Below are 21,006 nucleotides of genomic sequence, written 5' to 3'. Positions count from 1 at the left end.
TCTATATGTACAAAAGTTCAGTAAAGATGTAGAAGATAAAATACCAAAAGTAAATTTATAGAGAGGTAAACTACAATGCATAAAATGAAACATGGACTGAATGAAATCAAACCAATAGCAATAGATTTTACATTAAAAAGATGAATGGGGCACCTGGGTGGCTCAGCGGGCTAAGCCGCAGCCTTCAGCTCAGGTCATGATTCCGAGGTCCTGGGATCGAGTCTCGCATCGGGCTCTCTGCTCAGCAGGGAGCCTGCTTCCCTCTCACTCCCTCTCCCTGCCTCTTTGCCTACTTGTGATCTCTCTCTATCAAATAAAAAATTTAAAAAAATCTTAAAAAAAAAAAGATAAATGAACTTGGTAGATAGCACATAACACTATTCAAAGCGCAGCAGGGAAAATAAGCAGAGAGAAATCAAGGAACTAAGTGAAACTTCAAGGGGGCTAAAATACATATAATTGGAATCACCAAAGCGAGAGGAAAGAAAGAGACACAGAATAATTATTTGAAGAAATACAGGTTGAAAATCTTCCAAACTGCAGTGTGATTATAGATCTATAGATCCAAGAATCTCAGCAAACTCTAAAGGAAGACACAGAAGAAAATGACAATGAGATATATCTAAATCAAATTGCTCAAAATTAGTGTGAAAGAAGCTCTTAAAAGCAGACAGTGACAAAATACATGTTCTATATAAAGAAAAAAAGGATGACAGCATATTTCTTACTGGAAACAATGTGAAAGTAACATGTTTAATGTACAGAAAGAAAAGTGTTGTCAACCTAGAATTCTATACCTAGTTATATAATTTTTCTAAAACATGACAACAACAAAAATAAAGACTTTTGCACACATATATCGGAAAATAGTCAGACCCCCTTGAGAAAATACCAAAGGAAGTCCTTAGTTGACAAAGAAAATCACCCCAGATAGAAATATGGATCTTCACAAAGGATAGAAGGGAACTGGAAATGGTAACTGTGTTGGTGAGTACATAACAATTTTCTTTTATATAAATCTCTATAGAACATGATTTGCTACTTAAACAAAAATAATACAAATGTATGGTGTGGTTTATAACATACGTAAAAGTAAAATGTATTGTCACCATAGTACAAAATTTAAGAGGGAAAAAAATGCTATATACTATTGAAAGGTTCTTATACTGAACCTTTGATGAGTGAGAACTTACTCTTCTTATACAGTACTTATGATGATCATTTTTTAAAGATTTTATTTATTTATTTATTTGACAGAGAGAAAAAGATCACAAGTAGGCAAAGAGGCAGGCAGGAGGGTGGGGAAGCAGGCTCCCTGCTGAACAGAGAGCCCGATATGGGACTTGATCCCAGGATGCTGAGATCATGACCTGAGCCAAAGACAGAGGCTTAACCCACTGAGCCACCCAGGCGCCCTTGATGATCATTTTTATGATTAACAGAAGTACCTTTTAAATAATAATTTCTGTACAAAATGAAGATGTAATTAATGGATAATATATGTTTAAAAATTTGCTCAGTGGAGCAAATAAAGCCCTAAATCTAGAATAGAAATGACACTCATCTTCAAAGAGGTAAGAGTTTGACCCAGCCCCAGTGAATGTTTAGGAGTTTAGTAGGAAAATAAAAGGAACATGAAATAATCCTCAAAATACCAAGAATAAAAATTGCTACTATGTTTTACTATATACTGTATGCAAGCCTTTGGTACCACTTCTAAGTCTTGTTGTTTTAAATCATCAATCAACAGTTTAATGTAAACATAATTATCCAAGCCCTATAGATAATGAAAGTTATATTTAGAGAGATTAGAACTTATCCAAGGTCAGTTATTAAATAGCTGAGCTAAAACTACCCTCGACATGTATAATACAAATCCTGTGCTCTTAAGCTCTCACAGTGATGGTCTTTAGAGGACTAATAGCTTTGGAGGTGACAAATATACAGAATATTTGGAAGGCAGTTAATAAAACAGCCTTAGAAATGGAAAGGCTGTGTGGTCAGTGAGTAAAAAGCAAACAAGGTAAAGGCATTTAAAAAAAAAAATAGAGGTAACAAAGAGGTGGAAAGAGAATTAGGATAACTGCATTTCACTAAATCTGTAAGAGATGAAATAAAGCAAGTATGATCAGAATCAAGGTTTCTGGAGATGTCAAGGAGGAAGGAGAACAGAAATATGCTCTTTTATTTAATAATAGGAAATCAATGGTGTCCTTAGTAACTAAAGACTGGTCCTTAGTTCTTAGGCAAGATTTTTGATGCTAGTGAGAACACAAAAGAAAAAGAAGTATGGACATGGATTCAGGTACTATAAATCTTAATTAAAATATTTGAAAGAGACAGAAGTTGAATGATTACCCAAAGGATCAGAATACTCAAATACATTCCATTTTATTCCTTATTTCAAGAAAAGCCAATGTTTGCATGTTTATAGACGTAGAGGAAAAATCACTAATGAAATCAGAATTGAGCAGGGTGGTTGAAATATGAGGGCTCCAGGAAATGTGAAAGGAAATGGGTTCATCATCCGTAGTGAAAGTTTTAGTTCTTAAAATCGTGATTATGTTTCTGCTTAAAGGAAAAAGAACAAGTTCTTTAAATTCCCTTTACTTTCCCAAAGTGTGATATTTGATGAAGCAGACATTCATCCTGTACACAGTGAACAAAAAGACATGGTCCTTGGTCTCAGAGCTCACAGTATAGTGGGCTCTAGTTCTTAAGAAAATTTATTCACATTACACTTAGATATGTAAAGAAAAATGTCTTCTTTAATTCACTATAACTAAAATTATCCTTATTGTTAGCCCCCAACCCTCTGACAAGGGGCAGGGATGTTTTGGAGTTGAGAGAATCTAGGTGAATTCTGATCTGGTAATCTCAGCCAATTTAAACAATTTGGCTTATCTCTTTAGGATGTTGATATCTACCTAGATGACTCAGTTAAATGTAATCCTTTCAGAAATATTCCCATTTCCACCTTTCCTTCCCCCCTCCAACTATTATGCACTAATTTTTAACATGTATTTACATGTTAAATAAGTTTTCAATAATAGTTGGAACTATTCATGCAAAATAAATTTTCAGTAATAGTTGCTCCATGGCCTTTATTCTATACAAGTAATTATGAGATAATCACATTTATCTTTTTAAAACTTTTTTAATTAATTATTTTTATTAACGTATATCATTTGCCCCAGGCATATTTATCTGTTTTTAACAGCTTTATTGAGATATAATCTACATACTAAACAATTTACTTATTTAAAGTATATAATGTACTGGTTTTCAGTATAGAAGGCTGTGAAACAATCGAGACCATCTAAATTTTAAACATTTTGCCACCCTAAAAAGAAATTTCACCTTTCCTTTCTTTTTTAAGATGCTATCTGGGTGTATGAGAGGATGGCGAAAATGCATGGGATATAAGCAAATGAAATTTAAGAGTGGAGCCCAATGAGATCTATTCACATTCTTGGGACCATTGCTAGTCTTTGCAGAGGTGTGATCTCTGTTCTTAGAGGTATGCTAGAGGTTTGATGATCTACGTTCTTAATTTAGACTATGCTCTTCTTAAATGATCCATGTCTTTTCATTGACTGATTCCACTGATATTCCTATTTGCCCTGATGTCTCTTTAACATCTGGTCTAGGAAGCCTGTCCTTCAGACCTCCTTTCTAGGGCTGTTTAATCCCCTACAACATCTGCTTCTGACATTCTCAATAGCCAGGAGGCTAATAGCCACATTACCTGTTCCATTTACATACATACACACACACACACACACACACACCCCACTGGGATGGTAATAGAATAGCTCTTTTCCAACTATAGAGAGCCAAGGGGGCTTAGGAAGGCTGAATAGGCCCTTATCTTCTCCCTAAACAATCTAAGCCAGCTTCAGTACAACCACAGGAAAAGGACACTCTTGTTAAAGTCCCAAATAGAAAATGAAATAAAAGACTTCTTGTCCTTGAGAAATTGAGAATCTTCCTAACAGGACTCTTCTCTGGAACTCAGGCCAGAAGTAGTCAGAAAATGCAGGTCAACACATATTTATTCCCATGGGTTATTTTCTTGGAAATTGAGGCTTTTCTTCCTGTTCTTTTCATAGCTCTGACACTTCAGGTTAAAAAATAGCTAAAATAAAGTCCACTAACTTGCCCCTAGATATATTAAAAGAATATAAAGAAGAAATTCTTAAAAATTTTGTCTCTCTCGACTGGTCTTTTTTATCACAATTTTCTAGTTAAAGCAATAAAAATATAAGGTATGAGGTTCAAAGCTGACTAACAGCGGTTTTCTTCTTGGTGGTTCCCACCCTTTTCCTTCCCCAGGGCAGTAAATTTCACTGCTCTGACTTGGAGATAGGGAATTGCAAATGATAATAAAAAGGATATTAAGAGAATAGTATTTCCCAAACACCAAACAATTTTATTTGCAGTCATCTCATCTGTAAAATTGAATTAATAATAGTGTTTACCTTAGGATATGTTCAAATTAGTTAACAATATACCTGACAGTTAATAGTGAACAACGTAGAAAATGAGACTATTTCCTGAAACCTAGTGGAAATAGAGGGACTACTTGACAAAAGTGGAAATTATAGATTTATTTTTGAGGAAATAATAAAGGACGAAAAAGCCATGAAAAATGTAAAACTTAAGGACTCCATTGAAATTTGACATAATGACCACATAGCCAGATTAAGTTTTTATAGTCTTTGTGTCTCCTCCATATACTTTACACATGAAAAAGAACAAAGAAATAATATGATGATAGGTGCCTAGGTTTGGGAAACAGATCATGATCGCTAGGGAAATTTGAGTAGGATGGGGGGGTTGTAGGGTATTATTGAAAAGGAAGATAAAATTATCTGTTTCTGGAGTAGGGAAGAGAACAAGTGAAGCCAGAAAAATTCTACCTCATATTTTAATCCAGTCCATTTTGGGACTTGGGGACATTGAGAACAACTGTTCTTTGTCACTAATTTAATTATATTTGACGAATCGTGGTGAGAATTGGGAACAAAAATGATCCAAATCTCAAAATTCCCTGTAGGCTGCTCTATTCTGAACCAGAAGAGAATCGGAGCTGTAGGACAAGGCAGCAAATTTGTGCTGGTAGCACTTTTCAGACGAGAACATGGATCAGAAATTTCCCATGTTCCCTTTGAGCCCTTTTAGTGATTGTTGTCACAGATCATACATTAGTATGGTGTTGTGTGTATATAAGCATATTTATAGAATAAACAATCTTCAGAAATCAGCCCTTTCTCATGCTTTCTCTAGTTTAAAAATATATTCATAATTATGATAGTTTTTTTTCTTCTGTTGATTCATGTATCATATAGATGTCAGACATTCACACTTTATGTTCCTGTCGAGATGCTTAGTTGTCAAATATGTCCCCAAATCCTTTCTCTGCACTCTTGGAGGTATGACCAATGAAGCAGAGCTAAGCTGAAAAGGCCTTTAGAAAGATGTTTTCTAATTCAAGAACCGTATGCTACTAAAGAAAAAAGGAGATATCAGGCAGCATAGGATACTTATAAAAGGCAACATTGTCTAACCATTCTAAGAGGCATTTTGCTTACTTAACACTACCAAATCAAAAGTTTTCATCACAAATTTCTACCTAAGTGTTTGAGTCAATTTGAAGAAACAACCACATCGTGCCACATTTTGCCAACACTTCGAGTTAAAATTTGAGAATCCTACGAAGCGCTACATTAAATGACGTCTGTTTACAAGACTGTAATGCACATCACTTAAAAGATGTTCCCATCATAAACTGTTTGCAAAGAGAATAAACACTATTTTAATTACTAAAGAAAATATTGTTTCAGTAATTCTGTGTTACATAAATACCTTCTCTTCCAAATCTGTAATTTCAGAAAAAAAGAAAGACTTCCTGATACTCACAGTAGAAACTGGTAATGTATGCTCTTTCTGTAATTAATTTGAACTTACAGTAGTTTTCCAAGGCATGCATTTTAAAAAGCTAGTGTCCCAAGATTGCCAAAGGAGATTCATTCTGTATTTTTAAGTGCGCAAAGAAAATGACACAAGGTATATTGCCAGCCAATACTTGGTAAATATCTGCACATTCCCACCTTTTCCCCTTGCCCTTGGCATTATTAATAAAGGGTCAAATCCATAGCTCTGATACTCAGGTCACAATGAGATGTCCACATATAGGTATCTCAGAACATCAATCTGAGTAATGCAAATGTTTAGAGGAGTTTTGATTATCTGATGTGTAACTGTGATGCTTGAAGAAAGGATAGAGCAATGAATATGTTACATCTTAGACCTGCAGTAGGAGAGAAGAGGCACTGATGGTAATACCAATAGAAATATGGTTCCTTCTACTCACAAAGCAAGGAAACCAAGAGAATAGAGAGATAGAGGCTTGAAGTACAAGAAGATTGCAGGTTCTTTGCTTACCTGAGAGGCACATGCAAAAGGTAGAAAGTAGGTAGGAAGAATGATGGATAGAAACTGGGACTCTTTTAATTTGTAATGTTAAGCCCATCCATGTGAAAAACTCAGGAATTTTACAAAAAGTTTATTCACATATTTAGTTTTGCAGAGAAGAGACATTATATGTGATTCATTTTAATATGAGGCTGTAATATTATAAATGCTGAAATTTTAAATGGCTTCTTTCGATTTAAGGATCTACACTTTTTTTTTTAAGATGGCCGATTTTTCATATTGTGATACTGCCTATGTACCTAACCTGACCTCCCCCCCCTTCCCCCTCACACATCACCCTCCATCATTTCTGAATGACAAGCAGATCCCCTAAGTAAGTCACATCCTGTAATATAGCAGCCTTGCCTTTTGAATATGCCACCTCCTCTGCTTGGGATGTTCTCATCCATCTCCTACTCTTCTCCCCCAACCTCAGCTGGCCTGCCTGGTCTTCATTCCTCTATGCTCAGCCTTAATGCACCAGTTTTAACACTGCATCTTCCTTAAGAGGTCATGAATTTGTCCCTTCCTTGTGGCTTCCTGCTGTATATCATGTATAATCTGCTAGAGAGAGACATTATCTCAGTTCATCCCATGTAACTGCCTGCTGTTTGCAATTCTGACTGTAACAACGTGAGGTTAGAGTACTCTTTCCATCTTTGCATCTCCTGGTGAATGTGCACTTAACATTCATATGCCAAATGAATGAAGTGTTCTGAGTAGGCAAAACTTTAGTGAACAGTATTGCATAGCTGAAGGGAAAACCCTCTAACCAGAGTCCTCATTCAAGTGTTTTTCAATAGAATTTAAAACATGAAAAATGTTTAGGAAATCTGTTCTGGTCTCATGAGGGGGACTGGCTGTCTTCTTATCTACTTCCTTCCTGGTCATGAGACAGGTGAACTTTGCCATTTACACAGTGACTGAGACATATGTATGGATGGCTAGACATGGGACCATATTCTCCTCACTTATCTTAAATATATATCCCCATTTCCCTGGTGGGGACTCTGAGGTTTAATGGCTACTTATGGAACTAAGAAAATTGTGGATGTAACTGAATTTACAAAACACAAAATTTTAGTCCACAGCCCACGTAATAGATGCTTAGTAATAAATGTTAATATTTATAAACCATTTACTGGATAAATATGCCAACTTAAACTCCACTTATATATGTATAGAGAGAGATGATTTTTAAAAATCTTTATGTTGTGTTCAAGCAGGAAAAAAGAAAAACCTGGTAAGTGTGGCCTCAGGGATGTTAATGTTTTTCAAGACTTCCAGAAGAAAACAAGAAAGCAAATCCAAAATGGGAAAGCAAAATTTACTTGCAAGTAAACTGTGAGGAGTCAAAGATTTGTGTTTGTTTTTGTTTTCCATTCCATCAGTCTGTAATTTACACACTTGTTAGTCAAAGTGCAGTCTGAAGACCAGAAGAATTATTATCACATGGGAGCTCATTAGAAAGACAGACTTATAAGACCCATCAGATATCCTGATTCAGAATCCGCATTTTAACAAGATCCCTCACTGACTCCTCTGTACATTAAACTTTCAAAGTATGGTCTAGATTATCATTCTTCATTTTTTTTTAAAGATTTTATTATTTATTTGACAGAGAGAGATCACAAATAGGCAGAGAGGCAGGCAGAGAGAGAGAGGAGGAGGAAGCAGGCTCCCCGCGGAGCAGAGAGCCCGACGCGGGACTCGATCCCAGGACCCCGAGACCATGACCTGAGCCAAAGGCAGCGGCTTAACCCACTGAGCCACCCAGGCGCCCCAGACCTGTTAGACTGTCTTCACCTTAAAGAGTATTTTAGTCATCTGAGCATTTTTTTGTTCCCTTTTGAAATGAAGCTAAGAGCATTAGAACCACAATAATGTTTGCTGCTCAGACTCGTCTCTTCCATAAGTATATATGTACATGTATGAACATGGCTAAAGAAAAAAAAAGTACACCTACATATAGGCTTTTGTGTGAAACACGTAAGTTTATTTTATTTGATGCTTTTTTCCCTGAAAGCTGCAGAGAGTTTCTCAAGGCAGGATGTCCGCCCCACAGTTTCACAGTCAGCAGTCAGTGAGCACTAATGGAGGACGAGAGGAATAGAGCTTCTTTCAGCATCCTAAAGGTCTCCTTAAATCACAAATCCACCTTCTTTCTTCTGTCAGTGGAGAGAGACTGTTTCCATCAGGAGCTCCTGTGGTGACATTAGGTGGAAGAGGCGGGAGCGCATTACGGAGCTGTCAAGCAGAGGGCAGCTCCTCCCTTTCCAGGGAAATTGAATGTGTGGTGTGGTTCTTATCAGCTGACACCAGATGGGCTCAGCTGCTTCACTCTCCACTTTACCCCAACTAATCAATTAACCTTGCTCAAAATCAAACCAACACTCAAAACATTCAACAAAATGCTTACATTTTTATGCTTAAGGCTAATTTAGCCAGTAGTCCTGGGATGTTCTAAGGCAAGTCTCATTCCATGAAATAGACTCCGAGAGATTTCTTAACATTTGTCCTGGTGTGGTCATGGACCCTTGAGGAATTCCCTTAATTTCTTCTTATCTCTGTGTGCATCCATATAAAATGAAGAGACTACCCCACTCTTTGATTATGAAATGAAAAAAATGTGTTTAGAAGTCCTTTGAAAAGTACAAAGCATTATGCTAATGTAAGACATTAAAAGTGTGTCTTAAAGGGAGATATCTTAAACTAAGAGAAATATCTTAAACTAAAGGAGATTAAGACAAAACCAGTTAATTACAAATTTACTGTTTGCCAATACTAAATGTCAAGCCAAAATAATTAACCAAACATGCACAATTTATTATATTTCCTCTTTGTACTCATCTGTAAAGAAATTATTTTATTGCCTCTACCAAGCTCTAAAATAGAATCAAAGGAGTTTTACCTCTGGTGATGGGAGACCTGCTTGCCCATAAAGCAGTTTTTATTAGTAAGAACCGCTGGTGTCATTGCCCATGGTGATGATGTTTAGAGTTTCAGGTGGGCTTAAGAGTTTTTAAGAACACCTTTCAAAGGTAAGCCAAATTATTCAATCATATTTTCAAAGTAGAGTGAAATAAAATAGTTATTCAGGTGAACTTTGTACTACTTGGTCTTTTAATAGTTGATAGGTTTTTTGTTTTTGTTTTGTTTTGTTTTACAAAATGGAAAAAAAGAAATGGAGTCAGGAAGCAAGAACCAGCTAGAAGTAAGAACACAGGTCATTACTTGTATTGATGGTATATTTATAATTTATCCATTTTATTTTGATTTAGGACTAGAGGAAATGGAAAAAAACCACAGCAGCAAGTTTTATGTGTGTATGTGTACATACACAACTCTGTAGGAAGGCCTCCACTGTGCTGATTCTACTTTGTGGAAAAATAAATGAATCAGATAGTAGAGAAGCACTTTGAAGTAATTTTGTTGTGATCTGTTGCTTACTATGATCGGTCTTACTCTTCAAGTAACTTATATTCCTCTTGTCCCAGTCTGCACTATATTGAGAAACACAGGTAACAGAAATGTAGACATCAATGTGTCACCATTATCACTAATAAAATCTAAGCTGTACAGTGTGGCTAAGGGTGTGGCCAATGAGCTCCTAGACCCTCTTGATTTCCCCATTCTATCCTACCAAGTCTAGACCTTGGATAGTTTACCTGTCCAGTGATTTAAAGCAGTCGTTTAAGCACATTAGTAGAATAGGTCCATCCAATTAAGAACTGTAGATCACTCCCTTCTCCTCATAGGATGGCATGGGAAGGAGTAGAACAGAAGACCAGCTGTGTTACTTTGGGGCAGGCCATCCGCACGTACACATGAGGAGTGGGAAGAAGTAATCCTGAACAACAACTACACACACATACCCCAACACATATTAAAATACACACCTATCACAGATAACTGACTCTGTTGCGTGATATTTAACCCACTGATTTTTTAATAATACTTATGTAGAGGAAGCCAAGGGGAAATTGTGCTAATTTCTTTTATTTGCATAGCATTGTAGAATTGACAAAAATCTTTACATATGGATTCACTAGATAAATCTCAAATCTTTGAGGATTATAACATGGAAAACACACTTTCCACCTTTCAACAACTATGCCATGATGTCATTTTCAAGTAGAACCTTGAATACATGGGTAATACATGAGGTATGCAAAATAGCATTTCAAAGAGATTTTGTAAATGGCTCTTACAAATTGCAAGTAAAAGCTAGACTGAATTTGCATTCCTTATATTTTTGTCATATAAATTATCATCTCTAATTTCATGAAATATACATTAAAGGGAATATTGTTCATAAGTTTTCTTAAAGATTTACTTCTATTTTCTCAGTAACTATGATTTTGTGTAATCCCATTCCTCCAAAAAAAAAAATACACTTTCAAAAACTAAGAGTAAAGTCTGTTATCTCCAATGTATGTATCTGGGAATGTCAGGACACCTCAGCCCCAGTGATGAACATATTTTCCCTCTGTCAATGCCATTATGGACTAAAGAACACCTGCATAATTGTTGCCATTCTGTCATCAGCTCAATCAACAGCAAAGAGATGCTGTAAGTTATTATATTTTCAAAATGCACTGGGCAAACATGCCATTTTTATTTTAGCTGCTGAACATATTGCAAAACCACTGCAGAATTTTGTTGCTGATAGACATGTCAGCTTTCAAGACCGACTTACTTCTATTTTTAGTTTATTATACGTGCTTGAGAGCTGGCAAAGTTTTCAAAACTAACTCATATCTGTGTAATCTGGTAGGTAAGGCCTATTTTAAAGACAAATTGCTTCCTTTCTAGAGCGAATCTCTTCAAGTATTAGAATACAACATTCTAGATTGTATGGTCTGCTTTCTGGATTTCAAACAGTTCAGAAATTTATTAGGAGGTTTGGTTGTCTTGGATAATACCATAACAAGATATAGTAACCCCTCCTATGTGATAAATCTGAATGCTCAGGATAGTTTTGTAGTAGCCTAAGTGTAATGCATCATTACCCCAAGGCTCTACTTTCTCCAATTTATGGGCATTCTGCTGGTTGAATCAAATTGATGAAAAGCCTATTTTCTCAGAACATAACAAACCAACACGAACCTTTCTAGGACTGCAAATATGTTTAAGAAAATATATAAATCATTGCTTGTCAAAGATTAAGGCTAATTTAAGCTCACTATCTGGAAACCCTTAAAGACTTTTTTTTTTTCTTTCTCTCCATCACTGTCTGTAAAGTAAGGTACCTCATTAATGAAGTCTAATCAATTCTTAGCAGTTCAAGGCTCTAAACTAGTCTAAGTAGTAACAGCTTCGAAGTGGGAATGAGGCATGGAGTGGAATAGGAAGGCCGGTTGCATCCCCCCACTGTTTGTAATCCAAAAAGATATGTTCTCAAAAACCGAACTGCGATTGATTTTATGAAAGGTGTATAATTCTTAGCCGCTCATGAGCCAGGCAATACTCTGGATGGAATTATTAATGAGTTTGTATAAACTTCAAAACTTAAACTGTATGTGAACACTGACCAATTGACTTTTTCTGTGGAGTAACATCAGCTTGGTTACATATTTTCCCCTTGTCATCTTATCTTCTTTGGATAAACAAATATTTGCTTTGTTTAATATTAGGTTATTCAACTGGACACCAAAATTTTGGCCGTGGCTGATTCCCTGTAAATTTAAAATGACTCGACCCTTTGCTTAGTGTGTTTATCCCCATTGTCAACTAGATGATTTAACCAGGAGTTTTATAGATATTTTATATGGTAAGGATGAAAGTGTGTCTAATATTATCATTCATTCATTCTTCCAAGAGGCAATGATTTTCTTGCTACTATATGTCAATATTTCTTTGAGAAATCAGTGTTCTCATCCATCCCAGTGGGGTCCACAGGGTAGCAGGCACAAGGACTCTAGGCTCTGGTGGAAATAACAGGGGGAAACTGAATGAAGAAACTCAGCTACTGAAGTATCAGTTGGAGACAGTATTTTAAGTATGCATAAAACTATATTGCTTAATTATGACACATATCAATTTATCAGAAAAATATGCATGGTCCCAACTTAAGATGGTTCAACTTAATGATTTTTCAACATTATAATGATTTGAAAGTCATGTGAATTTTGTAGAAACCATACTTTGCATTTTAAATTTTGATTTTTTTCTCAGGCTAGTGACATATGGCATAAATTGTACTGTCTTGTGATGCTGGCCAGTGAAGCCAGCCACAGGGTGAACAGTAGATACACTTACAAATGTTCCGCTTCTCACTTTCAGTATAGTATCCACCACATTGCGTGAGACACTCAATACTTTGTTATAAGATGGGCTTTGTGTTAGATGGTTTTGCCCAACTGTAGGTTTACGTAAGTGCTCTGAGCACACTTAATGTCGGCCAGAATAAGTTATGATGTTCAATAGGCAAGGTGTATTAAGTGGGTGTTTTTGACTTAACAATGTTTTCAACTTACAATGGGTTTATCAGGACATTACCCTGTTGTAAATTGAGGAAGATCTATGTGTGTGTGTTTATAAACATTAAACTGCTTCGGATATCACTCAGAAATCTGCATTCATTGTTGATTCATTCTTTCCTCTTACATTATTGTGATGTCAGTTCGACTTAATGCTACTCTTTGACAGACCGTCTCATGGTCTCTTTCTAAACTACCTCAGTGTCCTGCTAAATAGTCCCATCTACTTCCGTTCATTTGCCTGCTCAAACTAATCCCTTGCTCTGCTCAAACACACACACAGATATGACCATATCAGTCTGCTAATTAAAAAAGAATCTTTACTCCCTGGGTGGCTCAGTGGGTTAAAGCCTCTGCCTTTGGCTCAGGTTGTGATCCCGGGGTCCTAGGACCAAGCCCCACATCGGGCTCTCTTCTCCGCAGGGAAGGCTCTCTTCTCTGCTTCCTCCTCTCTCTTTGCCTGCCTTTCTGCCTACTTGTGATCTCTGTCAAATAAATAAATAAAATCTTAAAAAAAAAAAAAACCTTTACTCCCCTATAACCTAAAATTCAAATACTTTAACACCATCAAACTGAGTCCCAACAAACCTCTCCAGATATAACTGTGATCATTATTGTGTCCCTTTCAACTTTCTTCCTTAGATATGTTGAACATCACAGATATAACCTTTATCTATCTGACCTAACCTTTATCTATCTGATGGATATTAACTGTATTTTAAGCTCTTTCCCTGGAAGAAAAATGTTCCTTCAAGGCAGTATTAAAAGTTTTCTCATCTGTTTTCCCTCCAAATAGTTTATGGGTTAATTTATTCAATTCATTCGATTCAATCTATCAATTATGCATTCACTATTTATTATGGGCCTACAATGGGTCAGACACTATATAAAGTAAGATCTAGCAAAAACTGTAGTTTCAAACAAAAAAATAAGTGGTCAATGCCTTCTTGGAGCTTAGAATTAAATAGAGAAGAAAGACCATAAACAAATTAGCAAACAAAAATATATCACTGAGAATTATAATAAGTGCTATACAGAAAAAGAACAGGGTGAGAGAGACAAAATGACCCAAGGGAGAATCCACTTTACACTGGGAGACTTAGGCTAGTCTAGGTTTGTGCTGCATGAGTCAAGAATAAATGCCGTGAGGAAAGCCAGTGCCACCAGAGCACAATTCCAAAAGGGAGGAATGTCTGAGATTAAGTTAGAGAAGATGTAGAATCTGAGGCAGGGAAGTGTTGGAGTCTACCTCAGTGTTGAGGGTCTCACAGAAAGGTGATAGACACTGAAAGTCAAAGACAGTTTTTTTTTTTTGTTTTTTGGTTTTTTTTTAAACCAATCTGACTGCCATAGAAAAAATAGGCTGAAAGGGAGCCAAATTAGAAGCCAGCAACCAGTTTGGAGGCAACTGCCATCCTGTAAGATGAAGATGATGCAGACTTTGGCCAAATAAGTTCAAGACAACAGAGATGAAAAGAAGGGGCAAAGTGGAATTTACATTGAACAACAAACGTTTCCTGAATTAAAGTGAATGCAGAGACTAGTAAACAGGCCGATTAAATATAGAGATAGGGAGTGAAATAAGAAGGGATTGCCAAGTTCATTTAAAAAAATAGTTTAAAGATTGCTTATTTATTTGACAAAGAGAAAGAGAGCATAAGCAGGTTGACTGGCAGGCAGAGGGAGAGGGAGAAGCAGACTCCCCGCTGAGCAGGGAGAGGAATGAGTGGCTCCATCCCAGAACCTGGGATCATGACCTGAGCCTAAAGCAGATGCTTAACTCCCAGAGCCCCCTAGATGTTTCATTTTAAATATTTTTGAGCCTCAGAGATGTCAAGCAGAAAGTGGATATACACAGATGGAACTTCTTTGGTCTTCATCGTGTTTGAACAAAAGAGCCATCAGAAACAAACAGGCAAACAACCCACGTTTCAGTTTATGAGTTAGACTCACAGTGTGCCTTGTGCTGAGGAGACAAACAGCCTTTACGAGCACTTGAGACAGCCAGGAAGCACTTGCTTAGACAAGGAGGATAACATATCCCTAAAGTAAAAGGGCTGTGTATGTTTTGATTGAGTTAAATCAGTACGAAGCTTCAGAGCCCAGCTAGAGGTAGAAGTAGGTAAGCTATCCAATGGAGAGGATTTCAGAAAGTCTTTAAGAAAAGCTTATAGTTTAATGGAGTTGTTCAAAGTACATCAGACAGCGTGTGCACATGTAGTTCTAAAATGTCTTTATTAGAAACCTACACTTGTAAGGGTTGCTGGGAAGAAACATTAATTGTTAAGTAAATAAACTCAACTGCCTCACTCTGGGTTATAATGAGGAAGTTCACTTGCAAGTTCAGTCTTGAACGTGAGCTGCTGCAATTTCCAAGCTATTTGCTTTTTCTTGGTTCACACTGTCATCTACCTAAGGCGTATCCCTTCATTGCAGAAATCACAAGGATCTCTCTTACCTCTATTTCACTCCTGAAGCATGACTGCCTGCCCTGTTGATGTGCTTTCCAATGTGCCTCTCCCTCAGTTGGGTAAATTTTGCAAATAACTATGGCCTGTATTTTAATTTCACCATTTATATTTGGTTAAAATGAATCCAGTCATTTCTTCCTAAGGCTGAAATGAATAGACAGAAGTTTAATTTCATTTGCTGGAGAAAATTGTTGCATGTGCTTTTTAGAGCATTCCTAAGAAACAAGATACATTAATTTAAATGCTTTATAGTATTGCATATTTTCTCCGAAAACATGACTTTTCAATCACAGGTTAACACTTCAGTCAGAAAGGCTGTATAAATCCTAGTTGCTAAAAATAACACTGCCTTTGCCCAAATAGCAGGTGCATAATTATGGAAAAACAAGGAAACTATGAAGTGTTAGGACCAATCATATCTTTAACGATAGCTCCAAATGTCAAGTATGACTCAATGAGAAGCTAAGAGATTCTCTGCCTTTTGATCAACAAGCCTGCCAGAATTAGGGTGGGTTCACTCTTGAGCACACAGACAAGCTAATGAAAATTAGGATGACTTATCCAGATCCAGAAACCGCAAAGCAGTTGGTTCCTGTTCATCTTCAGACTGATCAGGGCATTTATTAGACAAGAACATAGGTGAAAGTCCCCATACTAGAAACCTAAATAAACAAAGTTAGCAATAAAGCCAAGAAACTCCTTAATAATAATAATGCTCTACCTCCCATCTTCATAAAATACATCATTATGTCAAAATTTCTATTTTTCTTTTCACCTTTTGCTCTTTCCTGCATATTTTTTATTTCTCTCGAACTGCACCTGTACGCATTCTCAGTGATTTAAAGAATTAAATATAAAAGGTAACTATATTCAAAGGGTAAAAATTCTGAATGTATTTTAATCAAAAATTAATATAGCTAATTTAAAAGTTTTTAAAAATCAAAATTATTTTTAATGTTTAAAATATTTTCTTCTAGCTTCATGCAGTGGCAGTATCATAGCCAATGAGGCTTCTCTGAGGTGCAAATATTGCTAATTAAAATGTTTTCTTCCAAAATATTCAATATTTCTATTCAATTTCATAGACAATATACAAATTATAAGTGAAGAAAATAAAAAGTTAAGTAAAATTATCTGAAGTTTAATTTCATGTAACTAAGATTAGATTAAACATAATTATTTCAGAAAGATTAAACTATCTGTGATTTTAACATTAATTGTATATCCAATTGCCAATATGAAAATCAGAAATACTTTTTATATACATTCAGGAGCTGCCAAACTTTTTCTATAAAAACACACACAGTAATAATTTTAGGTTTTGGGCCATACAGCTCTTTTACAACGACTTAGCTCTGTCTTTGTAACATGAAAGTCAAAAGGATGGTACGTAAATGAATGAGAATGACTGGGTTACCAAAAGAAACACTTCCAGGCATAGGCAGAAGGCCAGATTTTTCCTGTGGACCACAGTTTGCTAAATCCTGGTTTAGAATTACATAAACTTAACTTTAAGGGTGATTTGAGTTGTTTAATGTTGGCATGTTTCTCCAGGCTTCATACACAACTGTTGAAATGTAGGGAATTTGGGTAAATTGGAAGGGGAGGTGAACCATGAGAGACTATGGACTCTGAAAAACAGTCTGAGGGGTTTGAAGTGGCGGGGGGGGTGGGAGGTTGGGGTACCAGGTGGTGGGTATTATAGAGGGCATGGCTTGCATGGAGCACTGGGTGTGGTGAAAAAATAATGAATACTGTTTTTCTGAAAATAAATAAATGGAAAAAAAAAGAAATATCACAATAATTCATGAGGACTTTCATAATCACAAATTATAACATAAAGAGTTGAAAAGAAAATAAATGGGAGAATCCCTTGCAATCATATTACTGAAACTAAGGGATTTGGAAAGATAATTAATTTGACTCTTCTCATAAACATTTATGCTGTTCAAGTCCTTTCAATCTGTCTCTGAGGTAGGGACAGCACAACTTGCAAACCTTCATGGTATTAGAAGCAAGTTAACTTTTGTTTGAGGATGTATTCTAGAGAGGGAGTGTTTTATTTGAATGGTGTGGGTCATGTCACTGGTAAAGTTACACCAGCCCTAATAATCAAATCCCAAGTGATATAAGTTCCCACATGTTGGTGAGTAAATGTGTGTGTGTGTGTGTGTGTGTGTTTCCATTCTCATCTGCAGGTGGACTCAGCAGAGATTAACATATTTCCAGGAAATGGCCTAATGGAACTTTGACCATATCTTGGTTCTTCCCCATGTTACCTGTGTGACCAGAGAGGGTTTCTTAGAATCAATGGACTCTAAAAATAACTTAAACATCACTTGTTCTGATTAAATGTACACAAAGACCTTGTATTTGTTCTGAAAAATAATAAGAATTCAATCTCCCTATTTCTTTCAACAAATATCTCCATTCCCCAGTTCATCTTTTAGAAGCTGACAGCTTAGCTTTCTCCAAACATCATGGGTTTCAGAAGAGCAGAGAGGAGAAAATTAACATGAGACCATAACTCTAACAGAACTTCAGGCCTTTTTCATTTGAAATGTAATTAAGCTTACCTGATCTGAAACCAAGTGACATGATATCATTGTGTGGCATTTTATGCACACTTCTCGTACCACTCTGGGCCTGTTCTAGTGTACTTCTACTGATGTCTGTGAGTCAAACTACATTCCAAAATATCATGATCTCAGACAGCTGCTCTGGGTAGAGAAGCACGGTGATAACCACCACAGGGAGAGGCAGGACATATGGGAAGGATACCATAACAACTGAAGTTTTCCATTAAATACCAAAATGTATATAAAATCATTTGTTCATGAGATGAAACTCAGTTTAAATAGCAGATATTCAAACATAGTATGTGCCCAGAGTAAAACTACCTTTCCTCTTGAATCTGTACTTACAAGAACACGACCTCACTGTTGATAATGGTAGCTACCAGTTCCAGAGACCCTCTGCCTTGAAGCAAAGGGAACGTTACTACATGCCGAAGATCAAAAACTAGTTGCCACCTCATTCATTGTCTTCTTCATTGTTAATAACTATAAGCAACGATCAATGTTAATAACTATAAGCAACGATCAGGTTAGGAAAATGAAGTTCTGAAGGTTTCATTTATTTATGTAAAGATAAAAGACAGTACTCTAGGTCTGTCTGAATCCAAACCCATCCCTCCTAGCCCAGTATCATAAAGCAATTACCGAACTGAATCAGTGAGATTGGGTTGTAATTGTAACCTTCAACCACTATGGAAAGCAGAACTGGTTTCAAACTCAGTGTGAAGTAGTGGTCAGAGATGTTCCCTCTACCCCTTCTAGTACTTTCCCCATTCCTGTGATTCTGTGGTCTCATTTCTCTCAGGGTGCAACTTGTTCCATTCAAACAAATACAGATTCTTGGTTACTTTGCTGGGTGGAAGTCTCACTAAACTGTTGTAACATGTTACTCCTTCCTGACTTGTAAATAACCAGTAGGTTACTGCTGGCTCACTTTTATAAAAAGCTCTGGAAGATATTTTTGAAATTCCTTAGAGATTAAGAGACAAATTACTACTAGCAGATTTAAAGGAACAGGGACATGAGATGGGGGTAAAATTTGTGAAAGGTGAGATTTCTTGAAATACCTATATTTTATTCGTAATATGCAGTGCACTTATTTACAAGGTGGAAACGCAATTTTACCTTATATTAGGCCACTAGCAGTTGTTTTGAGAGCAGAGAAGAGTTCCCTACCTTGGTATTTTAAGAGCTTGACATTTTTTAGCCCTACTCCCAGATGCCTTATTGTTATCTGTGACTTTCTTACTGGGAATTATGTAACTCTTCTAACACAGAAGTTACTCAAATTAAACGAATCTGTAATTACAGTCTTTTGCAAGCAAGATAAACCATAAATACTATACCTGCACTTTAATAAGTTAAATACTAGCAATAAAAATTTTTGCCATTGTTTCTAGTAGGAAAAAGAAAAAAGCTGTGTGATCTGATGGTTAAGTCAGATTTTGGATTTAATATCTATTAATTCCATGAGACACAGTACTATTCCCCAAACTAGTGATGATCATCAGATAGATAATGTGACAAGTTCTCTCAATTGTGTCTTTCAATTTGAGAAAGTGTGGCCTCTCATGTGTCATTATAAAGGGCACCTTTAATTCCCTCTCCCGCACCTTCTCAGTATTTACATTAGTAACATTGCACCATAATTGTATTTTATAAAGCCCAAGACTCATTTAAATGCCTGAAAATTATGCCAAAGGGATTTCATTTACCACTGGCTGTGTAGGGGATAGAGTTATACAACCTCTATTAATGCTAATGGGACTTCATGAATAAATCTTCAAAATTCCAGAGAAAAATGTATCCCAAGAAGGACATGAAATGAAGACAATAGGCTCACCAGAGCAAAATTAAATAGCAGTCTGATTTTCTGAGCTAATGCCTCATAAAAATAGAAGTCACTTACTCTTAAAATCATTTAAGAATAGTGATTTCTTTAGTAAGAATTCACAAATCTCTTTGACAACTTAACCCATAATTTAAACAAATAACAATTTTTATTATTGGCAATTACCTATAGCTTTCTGATATGGAATGACCTGAAGTCCTTTTATATAGTATCCCAGTTCCTCATAATTGTCACTGAATGAGGATTTAGATGATAAAACACATTTTTAGAAATAAATCACCATGAAATTATACAATTGCAGTTTTAATACTACATACTAGAAAGTACTATCTATGTGAACTTCCACAGATACTAGAAGAATGAAACATTTTTATGTTGCTCATTGGAAAATGGTGTAGCTATTTTTTAAAAATATGGTGACAGTCTTTTAAAACTAAAATATGATTGTAAATATTAAGTCATTCTCACCAGGTTTCTTATATGTTTTTTAAAAAGACAACCTTATAAACTGCTAAGATTTAAACTTTCTATTTTGGATGATTATTTATTTATTTATTTATTTAATAAAGAACTCACTTGTTTTCATGGAGCAACTGGGACTTTTTCCATTAATGATCTTGGTATTTCATTATTTTAACAGAGTTGTCTCCACATACAATAAAAATGGGAATGTAAGTGTATTCAAAATCAAATTCATGCATACTAACATAATCATATGTTGTTGAAACTAGTCCTATATAAATTCATTATGTCAATACAAATGAGTGACTTTTGAACATAGAATACTTTTTGCTAGAAAGTGTTTTGAGTCCATTAATAGCTCTCCAAATAATGGATGGTTTAGTATTTCAATTCTTAGGACTCTATATAGACGATCCATTTTCCTAGTGAAATCCCTTTATGAGACAGGGGTTTACTACATAATGTACCTCAACTTTTTTTTTTTTTTCCTTCCAACTATGTTCTTTTGGTAATCTCTTCTGGAGTGAATTACACCCATTTGTAGGTGATGAAATGTGTAAGGAGCCCACTTCCAATGTTGGCCTGGCTATGATTATGTTCTTTCCCTTTCCTTGAACTCAGAATTAAGACTCTTGGTTTTGTTTTTTATATTCCAGTCTCAGCAGCAGTTTTCGTTGTAGAAGTTA

General features: G+C 35.9%; 1 pseudogene; it reads left to right on the top strand.

Annotated features, from left to right (window-relative positions):
• The first annotated feature begins 16,405 nt into the window (after positions 1-16,405).
• On the top strand, positions 16,406-16,529 carry LOC122910950 (annotated as a pseudogene).
• Positions 16,530-21,006: the final 4,477 nt, after the last annotated feature.

This window comes from Neovison vison, chromosome 6 (assembly GCF_020171115.1).
Source record: "Neovison vison isolate M4711 chromosome 6, ASM_NN_V1, whole genome shotgun sequence".
Taxonomy (NCBI): domain Eukaryota; kingdom Metazoa; phylum Chordata; class Mammalia; order Carnivora; family Mustelidae; genus Neogale; species Neogale vison.
The sequence above is the reverse complement of the archived record's forward strand: the minus strand, read 5'-3'. Positions and strand labels throughout refer to the sequence as shown.